The sequence below is a fragment of the Choristoneura fumiferana genome, chromosome 9, assembly GCF_025370935.1.
Source record: "Choristoneura fumiferana chromosome 9, NRCan_CFum_1, whole genome shotgun sequence".
Taxonomy (NCBI): domain Eukaryota; kingdom Metazoa; phylum Arthropoda; class Insecta; order Lepidoptera; family Tortricidae; genus Choristoneura; species Choristoneura fumiferana.
The window spans coordinates 8,220,096-8,236,722 of record NC_133480.1 but is presented as its reverse complement, the minus strand read 5'-3'; the positions used below and the strand labels follow the sequence as shown (position 1 = coordinate 8,236,722).

Below are 16,627 nucleotides of genomic sequence, written 5' to 3'. Positions count from 1 at the left end.
ACAGAGTTTCCACAACCCAAGACATACGAGAGCTTAGACGTTACTAGGGATGTTGAATTTTTATCGACGTTTTATTTCTCATGCAGCGCATGTTCAGCCCCTTTACATCAACTATTTTCGGGGCCTAAAATCAAACTTCAGCCCTCATATCTTGGACTGCAGAGTTACTTAATGCGTTTGTTAATTCGAAAAAGAGCTGGCTGATGCTACGTTACTGGGACATCCTGACTCTTCAGCTAAAATTGCTTTATTTAACGGATGCTTCTGACACGGCTGTTGGTGCAGTTTTGCAGCAAAGAAGCCGTAACAGTAATCGTTAGGAACCGTTGGGATTTTACTCCCAGAAGTTACATCCTGCGCAGCAAAAGTACAGTCCTTATGATCGCGAACTTCTAGCCATTTATAATGCTGTGAAACATTTTAGATTTATGCTAGAGGCCAGAGCTTTTACTATCTACACCGATCATAAGCACTTACATCTGCCTTCAGCACACGTAAGTGATTACTGCTCACACACGTCAGTTCAGGCATTTAGATTTCATTGGCCAGTTCAGTACTGATATCAGGCATATATCTGGAAAGCACAATGTTGTTGCCGATACGCTTTCTCGTACTGAAGCCATAACTGTGGTACCTCTGGACTACGCTGCCCTTGCACATCTCAGGATCAGGATCATGATTGCAAGAATTTCTCCGTAATGGGACTGCATTGAATTTAACAAAAAATAATATTCCCTGGTTTTAACTCACTTGTAATCTGTGATACTTCAACACAATTGCCTCGTCCATATCTGACGCCCGAATTTCGACGGATGGTCTTTGAACCTTGCATATCTTAGCCACCCCGGTATTTCAACTTCTGCACTGCTAGTAGCACAACGCTTTGTGTGGCCGGCGTGCGTCGAGACTGCAGACAGTGGGCGAGACAGTGTCTTCATTGCCAGCGCAGTAAGATTGCACGACATGTTAAAGCACCCTTATCGACTTTTGTTGCCCCAACTACAGCGGTTTGCACACGTGCACATGACTTAGTTGGGCCTCTTCCGGTGTCGAACGGCTTTCAATATTGGCTCACAGTAATAGATAGGTTTACCAGATGGCTGAAGTTTCCTCTGAAGGATATCACTGCTGAAACGGTTGCAAAATTTGTTGCCGAGTGGGTGTCTCGTTTTGTGTGTCCAGTTCAAAATTCAACAGACAGAGGACGTCAATTTGAAAGTCAATTGTTCAAGTCGCTAGCGAATATTCTTGGCGCAAGGCATTCTCCAACTACGGCTTATCATCCAGAAGCAAATGGAATTGTGGAGCGTTTGCACCGCCAGTTGAAATCCGCTATTATGTGTCATCAAAATTCAGATTGGTCAGAGGTCTTCCTCTAGTTTTGCTCGGAATTCGTTCTGCATGGAAAGAAAATCTTCAGTCGTTGTCTGTGGCAGAATTAGTTTATGGCGAACCGTTGCGACTGCCAGGAGAATTTTTCGTGCCAAGCAACGATCATCTAGTGGATATTACCGACTTTACATCACGTCTGCGTAGCCACATGGCAAGACTATTACCTCAGCCAACAACGTGGAATTTCCGAACAGAACATTTTACGTTCTAAGATGCTAGACACTGCCACACATGTATTTTTGCGAGAAGGAATGTCTCGTAGGGTCGTTACAGCCACCTTATGTTGGCCCATACAAGATTCTCGAACGAGATAGAAAAACTATGAAACTTGATATTGGCGGTAAGGAAGTAACAGTTTCTATTGATAGGGTAAAGCCGGCCTATATAATGGCAGATGAAAGACCATTAGATGCTGCTTCTACACCAATTTTAAGTTCTCCTACCGCTAATCCTGCGCCTAGAACGGCCCCACCTCCAGCTCCAAACAGACTACACGCGCTGGACGTTGTATTCGTCGTCCGTCGCGATTCCTCTCTGGAGTATCGGTCTCCGAGGGGGGCTGATGTAGGGGCCAAATGGCTAGTAGCCACGGCCGCTGGTTTTTGGCGCAAGCTTTTAAAATCTGTTTTGATTTATGTCATGAGAGAAAATTATAATTTAATATGAATTCATGCGTTTGATTTCAAGTATTAATATATCTTACACTGGATAAGTTGTTTTGCGGTAATTAGTTTCTAGCAAAGCGGTGGTTTCTATTCGCTATTGATATTCGCAGACTCAACGCTCGAGAAATTAAAGAGTTTATTTGTTGTCGTAAATCGGAAAATTTAATTTAACATATTGTATTTGAAAAGTGCTTCAAAATGAGAAAAAAACTTGAGAATGTCTCATCTATTTTTTAAAATGCAAAATAACGTCGCTGTAGTAGTAGGTCGAGTTTAATATATAAAAGGCTTTTTTAAACGGTTTGTTAACTATTTTGAAATGTAATGAAATAAATAATTAAAAACCGACTAAATATGGTTCCAGCGAATAATCGAGTTTAGAATAAATGAATAAAGTTTGCGAGGTTGCCTCTCGTTGACTTGAAGCTTTAATTAGTTACTAGTTTTTACACGCGGCTTCGCGTAAATCATTATATACTTACAGCAGTTCAATTGAAATTACAAAATTCCCCGTGGGAATAAACAACAGTGCCAACTTCATGACTTCATACCTAGCTAGATTTTATTCCTATCCCGTGGGAATATCGGAAATAACGTAGCCTATGTGATATTCTAGATGTCCAGTCTATCTACATACTAAATTTCATCCATATGCGTCCAGCTGTTTTAGCGTGAAGGAGTAAAAAACATCATCATCATCCCAGCCTATATACGTCCCACTGCTGAGCACAGGCCTCTCTCAGAACAAGAGGGCTAGGGCCATAGTTCCCACGCGGGCCCAGTGCGGATTGGGAACTTCACACACACCATTGAATCGCTTCGCAGGTTTGTGCAGGTTTCCTCACGATGTTTTTCCTTCACCGCAAAGCTCGTGGTAAATTTCAAATGTAATTCCGCACATGAATTTCGAAAAACTCAGAGGTGCGAGCCGGGGTTTGAACCCACGACCCTCAGCTTGAGAGGCGAAAGGTCAACCCACTATGCCACCACGGCTTACACACACAAAAAACATACACACACACACATAATATATTTACTTGCAATTTGTGAGTCACAAACTTTCGCATTTATAATATTCATTAGCAGAATATCAAATAGTTTATTGAGCTAGATTAATTCTAATAACGTAAATTAAAGTAAATGCTGTATTAACTGACTTCAAAATTTATTTCTGTTCGTTATTTTTGTGTACTGTAACTCATTGGCAAAAATGGAGTTTAAGGGTTCCACTTTATTGTCTGTTCTTTTGTCCGTCCGTCCATCTGTCTGTTAAGACCATTTTTCTCAGGAACAAATACTCAGGTCTATTACCTCTCAGGTTAAGTCTCGATTGTTCTGGACTACTACACCTTTCCTTTTTAGTTTTTATAAAAGTTTTTAAAGCAGGGTTTTGATTATTTTAATGTTTCAAATTAATTCCTTCATTTTATACTTTTTGATGTTCTTGTGAAATGGTACCTTAAAAATATAATTATTTACCTTTTGTCACTTCATTATCTTTGTTATATATACCTAACAAATAATAATATTGAAACCGTCCAGCCGTCTAAGCTAGAGACAAAGAACAAAGAAATATATACATATACATAGGTACAAACATTATTATAACATTTTATGTTTTTGAATAATCATGTATGTTAGGAAGAACATATGTGATTTTCCCACTAACGTCGATAAGCCAAAGGCTACTAGAAACACAGGGAAGCTTAAAGTTCATCTTACAGACTGGCTAAAACAAAAAGTCTTTTCTGGGAAATTGCATACGTTTTTATAATAAAATTCCAAAAAAATATTATAAATGAAACGGACACAAAATTCAGATCTATTGTCAAGAAGACATTAATATCAATGGCGTATTATAAAGTTAATGATTATATCATGGACAAGGATATTTGGAAATAATTCCGATCCGCATTAGCGATCCTTCAAATAGCGAACCTACTGTGTTAAAAATAAAGTTGTGTTTTAACACAACACACACAAGTATTTATACTTGTGATGTATACATATCATTTAATAATATTGTAAATCTGTTTAAAAAAATATATACCTCGTTGAGTTTCTTGCCGGATTCTTCTCAGCAGAGGTTTTTCCGAACCGGTGGTAGATTTTTTTTGACATTCATAAGTGCTTGTTATAGCCTAAATTGAATAAAGATATTTTGACTTTGACTTTGATTATGCTTAAAACATAACCGTCCTTCGGGCAGTCGGGTAAAAACAGGGCTATACTTACACCAAATTTTTTAGATACGACATGCGACAGTTTAACGAAGTCTGTTCGACTAACCATTGGCCGTTTTTTTCCTTTAATAACATGAAATAATTCTAAATATAGCCTTATTATTGGCATTGCAGCAGGATCGACAATGAGCCATCAGTCGCTTGAAGGTTATTGATCACCTACCATAGACACCGCAATACCGGGGGAATTCACTTGAGATGGCTAAGATGGAATGCTTCTTGTGCCAGTAATTTCCCTTCTTCCTTGATGCCAAAATAAAGCAATTGAAGCAGTGCTGCTTCACGTCGGGATTAACAAGCTATATTTAACTTTTGATGTCAAATGTCAAAGTTGTCAAACTCAGGATACTACCACCAACTAGCCTCATTTCAACGTCGTTAAAGCTTAAGTATGTTATTATCCTACAGATAGCATACCTATATGTACATTATAATTAGTTAGTTTAAGCATGATTATTTTTACATAATTTAACCTACCACGCCATTTTCTTTTTAACTGTCACATCCATGATCCAGATGTAAAATGGTTGAACATGGTAATAAAAATCGTAACAAAAATCCAGTTCCTCTTTTGGTTGTTTAATTTTTTAAATAGCAATTAAAAAGGACAGCACACTTTATTCAACTTAATTGGTAAGCTATGAAAATCAACTCACCGTCGGGCTCGTTCCATTCTGTGTTATAGTTGGAGCGAAGCCAATGCTGCCAACTTGGAGGGAAAATTATACCCGCGGGACGGCTGATGGGATGTATTCACAACATTGTGTTTAAGTGGACCTCTTTTCTGACATAAGGTGCTGAGGAGTTTTGTCTGTGGCCCATTTGACTTTTTTGCGTGCGGCCGGGAAGTGGTTTTTAGGGTTCCAGAGCCTAAATGGCAAAAACCCTTATAGTTTTGCCATGTCTGTCCGTCTGTCTGTCCATACGTCCGCGGCTTTTCTCAGTGGCTATCAATGCTAGAAAGCTGTAACTTTGCACGGATATATATGTAAACTATGCCGACAAAATGGTACAATAAAAAATAAAAATAAAATTTTTTTAGGGTACCTCCCATAGACGTAAAGTGGGGGTGATTTTTTTGTTTCTCATCCAACCCTATAGTGTGGGGTATCGTTGGATAGGTCTTTTAAAAACATTAGAGGTTTGCTAAGACGATTTTCGATTCAGTGATATGTTTGCGAAATATTCAACTTTAAAGTGCAAATTTTCATTAAAATCGAGCGTCTTCTAAAATCTAAACCAGTGGGTGGAAAAATGAAAAAAAAAATCAGGAGATGGTAGTAAGTATATATCAAACTTTCAAGGAAAACTATAACTGCTAAGTTTGCTTGAGAATGATTAGTAGTTTAATATTAAATAGCAGCCTAAGGTATAAAATATACCTAAACTTGTAAAGACTTCGTATAAAATACGAAATCCTTAGAAAAATATTACTTAATTTTTTCGAAATGGCTACGGAACCCTATTTCGGGCGTGTCCGACACGCTCTTGGCCGGTTTTTTTAAATTGATTATCGCATCAACGCATAATATAACGATGGACTTCCCGGTCGATTTTTCCACATTAATGAGAACATTTCCGAGCAAGTTGGAGAAAATATTTTTTTTTTACTATTAAATTATGTAAGAAAACAAAAGACAGTCTGTAATTGGGTCTCAACAAAGTGACCGCTCTTGGGAAGTCTCAACTACATTTTTACGAGATATTTATACTTAATACATATAATATATATTACCTATAATAATATTATTATAATATATCTGTGGCTCCAGTGAAAGGGGTACAAGTCTGAATTTGGCCAAATTGAGTTATATAGACCAAAACACAAAAAAAATAACGCATCGATTGGTGTAAACGGATCTAAGATATCTTTTAAAACAACGGACTTTTCTGGTGGTCAAGGGTAGAACTGCCTTAAAAAAGTTAGCAACAGAGGGTATTTGTCAAGTTGTATTTCTATTAACTAAAGTTTTGTTTGTTATTTATGATCTAAATTTAGTTGTACGTGCTGTTTTTTCATATAGCGGGTGTAAAAAAATCTAAGCACACTTGAACCCCTAAAACAAGAACAGATTTATTTAGTTTACATTGATAACAAGTTAAGTTCAATCTCTTTACACAATAAAATCAAATAAAATATAAGATTAAGTCGAGCTGCGCCCGTTTTCACAAATCGAATATAAAAAAGTTTACATGGAAAGGATATAAGTCTTTGCGCGGGGGAATGAGCGGGTGAGTTGGGAGCCATGGATGAGCCACAATCGTGTGCGCTGACTTGTGCAGGGAGAACGCGCTTGCGAGCTGCGCAGTCGACGGTTACGCGATTAAGTTATATCCTTTTACACCAATTTTATTATTAAACTAATATTGCACATTGCATTAATTTTAAGGGTATTAATTAAGATATATCCCTTGACACCAATCATTTAATAAGAATGATTAAGAAAATACAAAATATCCATAGGACTAAACTATTATTTAATTTAAATATCTAAAACTAAAACTTTAATTAAAAAAGGAGGTGGGCCTCTTGGCATGGTGCCCATCACGCAGGCAGCATTCCCCGCGTTGAACTTCAATTGCGATTCTTTGCGCGAGAAAGCTGCCGGCGCGAGGGTTGCCTGTTGCCTCCCTTAACCTATTGCTGAGCTCCCTGTGTAGTTCCAGCGCACTCTTACCCCAAGGACCTAGAGTCTCGACGCCGAAGCAAAGAAATAATTTTGGGGGCCGAGACAGCTATATTTTGTGACCTGAGGCGTTCCCGGGCATCTACCGCCGCCCCCGCACGATTGGTAGTTGCTGTTAGGTAGGACGCCGCCAGGGTGTCTGTACAGGTAGCGTCCCACACCAGCGCACGGCCAGTCTTCCAGGGTACCAACGACATTCCGTCAGGGCGCTTGCCATTGCTCCGTACAATCTGGGGCTACAGAGCGGCGGGAACGTTGGCACTAACGAGCGCCCTTCTGAGAATGTCGTTGAGAGTGGCGTGGCGGGACAGTCGGCCGGCGCCCGAGGAACAGGAGAGGCCATGTTGGCCGAGACAGTCCACTGGAGCCCCACAAGAAAACACAGTTCTTACTTTCGCAGATCCCAACTTCCAGCCCAGCCCTATGCGTAGACCTGGTTCTAGACCAGCAGCTATGCGTAGTGTCTGGGTCGATAAAAGTTCTAGTGTTGGGCGAGGGGTATGCATGGAGCCAGTAACCAGATTCTGGCTTGGACACAGCTAACAGTCTGGCCCGGTCCTGCCTGTTAAAGGTTCTATTAATGCCTTTAAAGTGGTGACGGAGGCTATTGTATCCTAGGCTCTTTGCCTATGTGGTTTGGACGGGAGATTTGGACTCGGTCCAGCTAGCCAGTCATTCGTGGCCTCGTTCAAGCATGCAATCTCGCAGTTAATGCCCGCTGGAGCTTTAAGTATTCGACCTGCGAGATCTAGCGTGCTGTGGATCGAAGATAGGAACAGCCCTTAATGTCCTTCATACTGCTGATTAACCTTTACAAAGATTTAATCTGCAATGAAGAAACTGTCGTTACGCATGTACTGATACGGACAGAAGACAAGCTGCTTAGCTTAGAGATTTTCAGTTTTATTAATAAATAACATGTTTTTTGTAACTGTATGTTACAAAGATAATTTAATATTATTTTAACGTCTTTTGAATGGACATACTTAGATACTAATGATGAGAAATTTTAAGTTTGTTTTAAACGGCATTTTTTATGTTTGCATGTGAGATTTTTGAAAAATTTATAGCGTTTTTGAATAGATATTTAAATACTTTCATATGTGTTTTATTCACTCAACTTGGATACAAGTAGCATTTTGAATTTTTCATTATTATTTAAGTCTACTTATAACTAAAAACACAATAAAAAAAACGTGCAAAAGGCTACATGTCTGTTATGTCTGTAATTAAGCCCAAAGAACTGCATAAATTGAAAAATGCAATAATTTTCTACACCATTAGTTCGTAAGCTAGTCTTCTGTGGATAATATTATACATGTACTACAAAAAACATTCCGGATGCGTACCCTTTTTCACTTCGTATAAAATTACGAAAACTTGGTGAATAGCGATATATATAACCACTTGAACCTTTTTACACTTATTTTTATACTTCTATTTTGGATACAAGTAGTTAATTTATAAACTAATAGATCAAGAGCAAAAATAACATTCCCATAAGAAAGAGCGCAATTAATTTAGTCCTTTAACATACCACATTTATCAGTATATGTAAATATACAAGTGTAATGAACGTAAGTTTGAATCATCTCGGGTGTAACTGTTTTTTGCGTCTCCTGTAAACTTGGGTTTTTCGACATGTACCCCTTTTCACTGGAGCCACAGATATTAACTTCACCTCGTTTTAAATCTTGTAAGTTAATTTTGATCCACATCCAGTGATCGAATTTACTTGAAATTTTGTATGCAAATTTAGGTGGTACCGTCAAGAAAAAGTATAGTCAGCAAAAAGTTTGTATAAAAATGAGATTTTAAACAAAGCACTTTTTTTTTAAAATAAAACTACCACTGATGCGTTCAAATCGCTTGACCAACAAAATATGATATCAAAAGCTCCTGTTCTCGTATAAATCGTGACTAATAACAAATGAAACGCCACTTAATGTCTCCGTAGACATCGGGGCCATAAATCATTGCTCCAATAACTCCAAGTTTTCAATTTGGCGAAATTAGAAGAGATGGCCGACTGATCGAAGACGATTAATTATTCATGGAAAACTTAGAGGAAACATCGGTTTCATGGGTTGCTTTAGATATTTATTTAGTGTTCGAATGACTTAACATAACTGCCTACTCTATCAATATATATCTTGTATGTATGTATTAAAAAATAAATAAAGTACCACGGGATAACTTACACCATTCGACCTATTCTTAAACTTCGCCAGGCTTGTACTATGAGTACATGGGTGTAGTTAGGTGAGGTAGTAATTACTTGGCAACATGATATTATTGCAATCTTTGTTTAAAAATGCTGGCCAGTTACAAGTCAGTATATTACAAGGGTGAGTTGCACCAAGTTAGCGGAAAACCAATGTCAAACCAGCAGTTATATTTCCGATTAAGTTTGGCTTGCAAAAATGTACCCTACAAAACTGAATTATATTGACGTATGACGTCACGTAACTGTGGTTCCTAGTAACTGTAGAATAGAGTGGAGTAGCCTGCATTTGCACACCGCTCCTCGATGTATAGAGCTTTTGAGCTCCACACATTTCGCTGTGAATATTCGAAATTCGAACTGATCGTTGCAAGTGGTAGAGTGGACTGACTCCCCCCAATTTGGTTCGGTTTGGTGAGATTAAGCCAACCAGGCATTCACATATTACATTAAGAAAAGTGTATTTTTCACATCCTGGTCTTAACCTGTGCACGGTCGCGGTGTCTTAACTTTTTTGTATTCACAGACTTTTCACAAACTTTTACGGAACTTAGAATTATGACGGACACCTTTCAAATAAAAAAAATATATAGAATAGTGTTAGTGAGACAGTTGCTGATACTTTTGCTCAATGCGCGTATTTAATTGAGGAGTTGTCCTGTACAATGAAACTGCCATTTCGCGGAAGTTCGCCCAAACATCTGAACACGCACTTATGTGCTTGACAATACGGTAGCGTTCATATAATGTTTATGGGTATGTTTGTGGTGGCGACTGTACATCGTTCTACTTAAATGAGCGATACATGCGAGGGTGATTATAAATAACAGGGTGTAACTTTATAATCTATAAATTTCAACATTTGTAATGGCAATAGAGTTTAAGTCGCATTTGGTGGATTTTCTCAAAAACTCAAATCATTTCAATATGCAAGTGTCCTAAAAAATCTAATTACCTAGTCCTTCAATTAGATTATTAAAAATATTTGACACGTATTTTTTCTTTCATCATCATCATCATCATCCCAGCCTATATACGTCCCACTGCTGGGCACAGGCCTCCTCTCAGAACAAGAGGGCAACAAAAAAAACATTTTAGTATTTATTTACTCAAAAAACAAAAGAAGTACAGAAATACTTATATCTATATATCTCTGACAAAATGCATAGCTCGGATTGTTGGCAGAAAGTGCAGAAATTGAAATAGCTAGTCAAAGTAGAATACTATTTAACACGGCATGGACTCCCGAACTTTGACGAGCTTCATCTTTGCAATTTTTTATTTGACGACAAAAGAAAAAATACATATCCAATATATTTTTTTTTTTTAATCCGAAAGCCATATATTTATTTATTCCAAGAAGGATTATTTTCTTATATAACCTAACTGGGGGATAGATCTATTAGCCTAAAACATCGACTTTTGTCAACAGCCTTTTCAAATTGGCACATGATAGTGGGTTAACTAAGCTCACTGATGAGGAAAATGAGCCTGCTTTACTACACCTAGTGAGCCTGTGGACTGGAAACAACTGAAAATCGCGTTACCTATAGAATATGCTTTTGATGTCGAGGGTTGACTAGACAGTTTATTTCAGAAATTGTCATCGTTTACACTCAATTGGATAATGAGGCTTTGGAATTTATGAAACGTTCGCCGAAGGTTTTATCTCCGTGGAAAGCTAAGAAAAGTTGTCGCTCTATCGCAGAGCAACTCTAGATCTTCAAAAAACACACATACATATTAAAAACGTCTTCGGATACTCATTATCCCTAAAAAAATTGATCTTTTGTTTCAGTAATGTTCAAAACTGTATAGGAATAAAAAATATCCTAAGGCACTTTTGATGTGTGTATGTGTGCCAAATTTCAAGTTTTTAGCTGCAAGGCTGTGCGTTGTGTCAGTCGGTCTGTCCGTTACTCTTTTTATTCATTCATCATAATGATAACATTTTACCATCATTACAGGACCACACATTTTACATTACACAATGCGATAGTGTACTAACTTAATTATTTATCTTTACCTACACATTAGAATACTTTAAAAAATAATCTAAGAGGACATTATTATAACAATATAAGTTTCATATTTTATGTACTTTACTATTATAATCATCATCCTTATTTAGATTAATTTATTTTCTAAAAGTTTTTTCGGTTTCTAAAAGATTCTAAAAGTTCGGATTTGTATACAATTCACCATACAGAGCTATTGAACTAAAAGCTTTTACTTAGCTAGTAATTTGTATTCCAGTTTTATTCAAGTATTTTTTTTTCAGCAGAAAAACTGCGGCGCTAGTGTAAACCAAAGCAAATTTTCGTCAAAGATGTTTTATCGAACCTGAAAACAGACACTGAAACTTTCAAGATTTAGCTAATATTCGCATTTCTTGGTGCTGCATTGCTTATGGCATGGAGTGGCTACCAAGGTTCCATTAAGGCGACCGGAGCGAGCTAACGACTTGTTTCTTACTTAACTTCCTCGCCATATGAAAACGTTGAGGCCAGGACACTGGATTAAATTTCTAATTACCTCGGATTATATGCACACGTATATTCTAAGGTACCATCAGCCAAATAAGTGGTCTATCAATTTTTATACAAATTCCTATCAAATTAATATGTCGCTAAAGTCGAACTTTCAAGTTGACAGACACGTCTATGGCATTATTGTTTTATGACTTTTAAACGATTATCAAGTTTAGGATGGTAGACCACATATTTTTTTATGTAGTTGCAGTCAAAACCGTGCATGTAAAAATAAAATCAATCTAATGTAGTATTTTGAACATGAATCTACCGTGAGACTCACTCATATTAAATGTTATTATAACGGATAACTCACGTCTTAAACCGAGTCTTAAACATTAGACATTGATAATAAAAATGACAATGCGGGTAGTTGTGCGCCGGTGTTAGTTTCGTCGGACAGTCGTGCGAGCAGAGCGGTGGCGCGTAGTGTGCGTGTTGCGGCAGCCGCCGGTTCGCGTGCTCCTGAGAGGAAGGGCTACGAAATAGCCCGAAACATGTCGAGCTAAGCTCGGTTTAAGACGTGAGTTATCCGATATAATAACATTTAATATAATGTAGTATTGTTATTTTTTTTGATGATACTTGGTTTTCACATTGCCATCAGAGCTCTAAGTAATGTTATTTATTATTATTTTTATTTTGATGATTTGTGATGTTCAATAAAGAATATTTGTATTGTACTGTATTTTAGCAGGTGATTGATTAGTTAACTGATCATCCTTAGGTTATTCAGGATTTATTAATTGTTGCTAAAAATTCTATGATAAACCTTATAGGGGTGTTGTCAAAATGTAATCCCACATCTACCTACATAATAATCGTATCATTCAAACCAGAGTCTTAAGACATCGTTACTTTGTTAGTTTATAAGTTTTTGGTAAAAATTTCATTTTTAATACTAGATTTTTTTGCTGACTGTACTTTTTGTTGACTATACTTGCTTTGTCACCCAAAGTACATTTGCATACCAAATTTCAAGTCAATGCCATTAACCGTTGAAAAGTTCCGTCCTGCGAGACGATCCGGCTGGCTGGACTACCAGGATGTCACTACCCGATTATTGTATTGTTACGCAATTTAAACATAAGTATGCCAAATTCAAAGACAATCCGCCTCTAAAATCTAAACAGGTGGGTGGAAAAATTTGAAAAAAATCAGGATGGTAGTAAGTATATCAAACTTTCAAGAAAAACTATAACGGCTAAGTTTGCTTGCGAATTATTAGTAGTTTAAGAGTAAATAGCAGCCTAAGGTATAAAATATACCTAAACTTGGAAGATTACGTATAAAATACGAAATCCTTTGAAAAATATTACTTATATTTTTCGTAATTGCTACGGAACCCTATTTCGGGCGTGTCCGACACGCTATTCGCCGGTTTTTTTATTGATACCTTGTACATATAACTGGGTCGTTCTCGATTCTATTCAGCTCATATGAAAAAATGCGAAAATTTTCATAGAGTACAACAGCTAGTCTTGTATGTTGGCAGTAGAGTCACGCGTCGTCACCGGATTGCCTCGGCTCACATTGTTGACTGGCATGAAAAGACTCGGCTGTTCTGTCCTACGCTATAGTGACCATCAAAAAGTATGACGACAGACTGTTTGTACTTATAAAAATAAATAAAATGGATGAAAATATTAATCATACTGTACACAACCTGAGTCACCTTCTAAGTAACAGGTTAAGTGTATCTTGGTTTAGCTGTAGGTAAGTAGGTATATGATGTTTTTTTTTCTACACTTTCTACCTATATTGCGCTCATTAAATTTTTTCATCACATTTTTGTATCGCAAATCATACAACAGTGTTCTTATCTAAAATTCGACATAGCTTTTATTTTATCAACAACTTTCGTATACTATTATCAGAGGAGTGAATTTAAAAATCGGGCGGCCGGCCTGGCCCCTTTCATGATGCACCTTTCACTTGTATCTGGAACTAGGACGTCCTGCATTCATAAATTAAAAGCGCTCCATTGTCACCCTACCCACCTAGTTGTATGGACTCGGCAGGTCAAACTGGCTCTTCAATCCGTCGCCATGTTTCTCTTTCTACCTTCAATCTGTTTAATGTGCGGGCCCTAAAATGTCGTCGGGCCTTTTTACGACTGTGCCTTATATTTCTTATCGAGCAAACCCTGGGGCTTTAGCAATTTGTTTGGTGAGAATTGTAGGTTTTTTAATGTATTGGATCTTAAAATTAGGCTAGTTGGATGGATTTCTTCTCTTATATCTAAATGCTCGTCAAGAATAGTCTACTCGCCATTCATTTGTCTTTATGTATCACTTTGACGTTTGCGTTTGTCAGACACAGACAAAACATTATTTTTATGTGTATGGTTTGTCACTTTTTTATTAAAGATCCACACAAATTAATTTACCTATTTGGATATGGCCTCAGTGGAAGTTGGACAAAACACAGAATTCAATATGATAAACACAAAATTCTGGCAAAAGAGATGTGAACTTGAACTAGCATAAACTTAACTATAGAGAACGCAGTATCCGGAATTATTCACATTTTTCCGTTCATTGCGAGTGCTGACACAGGTAAACATTGCGGCGAGCGTTGCGACCGCGCAATGAACGCAGGGAAATTCGTAGTTCGTATCGTACCGTCCCTCTCACTCCCGTTTTAAATAATATAAGCGTCAGCGGGACATTGAGATTCGAAGTTCGAATTTTGCACTTCGTTGTAGCTATCTATATAGGGCCAGAGAATACGCTCGGCGCGTCGCACGTAATTGTCTGCAGACCGTACTTTTGGTTATTGACTTACAATTAGATAATTAAATAGCAAACATTTCTGATTTACAGGTATACCAAGAAACTTAGCAAGCAAGGCGTCACCCACATCACAGGTATGCTTAAAAGTAAAATAGATAAATCAGAAGTACAATTATTAAATTTGTAAATGTGTTTAGTTTACTACAAAGTCAAAAAGGGTCCGCATTTTCACGTCTTCCTTTCCTTTTTATCGTTTCAGCAAATATTATTAAAAGAAGAATTAATATTCACTTAACTTACAAACACCTAAGAATTAAATAAGACCCATTTAACTTTCTATTAAAACTAGAAAAAAAAGTAATGAATAATCGTGGAATGGTGATGTTGTTCGACCGTTCGGTCAAAACGCTCAATTGTTCATTGCTGCTCAACAAGTGTTTGGGAAATGACGTTGTTGTTTAATTTAATGTTTTTTTATTTAATAAAACCGCCTAAAAGGAATTTTCCTTCGCGTTGTTAATAAATAAATCCGCCTAAACAAAAAGGATTTCCCAAATCGGCTCAATGCTCAATAATGATGGATTTTTGAAGTCGGTTAAAAATAACACCCTTGTTAAGATAGTTATAACCCGAATGCATTGTTGTAATGCCTGGAATTTTGCACGTTAATAATTATAAATATTATAACATATTATAGAGTCATACAGGAAACTAGAAAACGGATGGAAAGGAAGTAAAATTTTACAATACAATACAATACAAAGACTCTTTATTGTACACCAGACATAGTAAGCGATACAGAAAACAGATACACAGAGAAAAAAAAATTACAAGGTGGTTTTACATGCGAAATTGTTGCCATATTCAAGCATTTTAGTTTTTTTTATTTATTATTGTTTCCTCTAGCTAGGGTAAAAGGCGAAGGTTTAACCCATACACCCAAGCCTTTATTATAATTATATTTTTCTTCTTCTTGGTACTTTTAGTAAGGTCAGATAAAAGCCAAGTCAAATAGTCAAGCATTCTACGTAATGTGACAGTTACAAAAGAAGGTGCTGGCGCTCGTTTAATTTCTACTCCTTTTGCCCTGTCCCTGTGCTTTGTCCCTGTACTACTGTCAACTATCAGAGCACAAAGATGTTTAAAAATACCTGAACTTGCTTGAACGCCCTCGACACAATAGAATTGAGTTCACATATTTTGAAACACCTCTTCTAACTTGAGTCTCGATATCTGATGCTGACTCTACATATCCGTAATATAACCTGTTTTTTTTTATTCTGCTGGATGGCAAACGAGCAAGTGGGTCTCCTGATGGTAAGAGATCACCACCGCCCATAAACATCTGCAACATTAGGGGTATTGCAGATGTGTTGCCAACCTAGAGGCCTAAGATGGGATACCTCAAGTGCCAGTAATTTCACCGGCTGTCTTACTCTCCACGCCGAAACACAACAGTGCAAGCACTGCTGCTTCACGGCAGGATTAGCGGGCAAGATGGTGGTAGCAATCCGGGCGGACCTTGCACAAGGTCCTATACCACCCAGTTTCGTTGCTGTCCCTACGTGTTCTCTTTTCATAATGTTCGCTGTTCGCGCGAACAGGCAAGAGCTCTGCTATGCCAGATCACAGGTTTTCAACTGTATATCCGCGTAAATAAATTTTTCAGCGTGGACATCTTCTAGATATATATATGACCCGTTGACTCATCTTCAAATCTACTTAGTCCTAAAACCATATTCCTATATCAACGTTCTCTAACTGGCTCATAAGAACAATGCACAACTTGATAATTGTCACATAAACTTTCCTACGAGCGGCAAAACAAAACAGCTTTGTCAACTGCTAACCTTACGTCAAAATTTAACGCCATGTCATTCTAACCTCGGCTGTCTCCAGTTTTACAAACGAGCGAAGTTTTCATTACCACTGAGATATGAATGGTAAAGTTTATTTCCATGAACTTCCAACTGCTAATTAAAATTAAGGGGATCCTGAATCGTATTAGCGCTGGCGTGACCGCAATGTCAAGTGGTAACTAGAGATGGTTCACGATAATAATAAACAATACGACACACTTCAATTTATGTTATTTGAATGTGTTCGGTAAGCTGTGGTTTTAAGCCATGATACCTTTGGTTGCTCTGATT

General features: G+C 37.4%; 1 protein-coding gene across 6 annotated transcripts in view; it reads left to right on the top strand.

Moving 5' to 3' along the window:
- The window catches only part of LOC141431134 (potassium channel subfamily K member 18-like), a 358,912-nt gene that overhangs the window by 42,239 nt on the left and 300,046 nt on the right, over positions 1-16,627 (top strand). The window contains exon 1 of one of the 6 annotated variants that reach the window (XM_074092150.1): positions 14,569-14,611. The exons of 4 other annotated variants lie outside the window; for them this stretch is intronic. The gene's annotated coding sequence lies outside the window, so the exon portion shown is untranslated. Of the gene's footprint in view, positions 1-14,568; positions 14,612-16,627 lie in introns of those variants that run through there. One more of the 6 variants, XM_074092151.1, reaches the window with a different exon arrangement.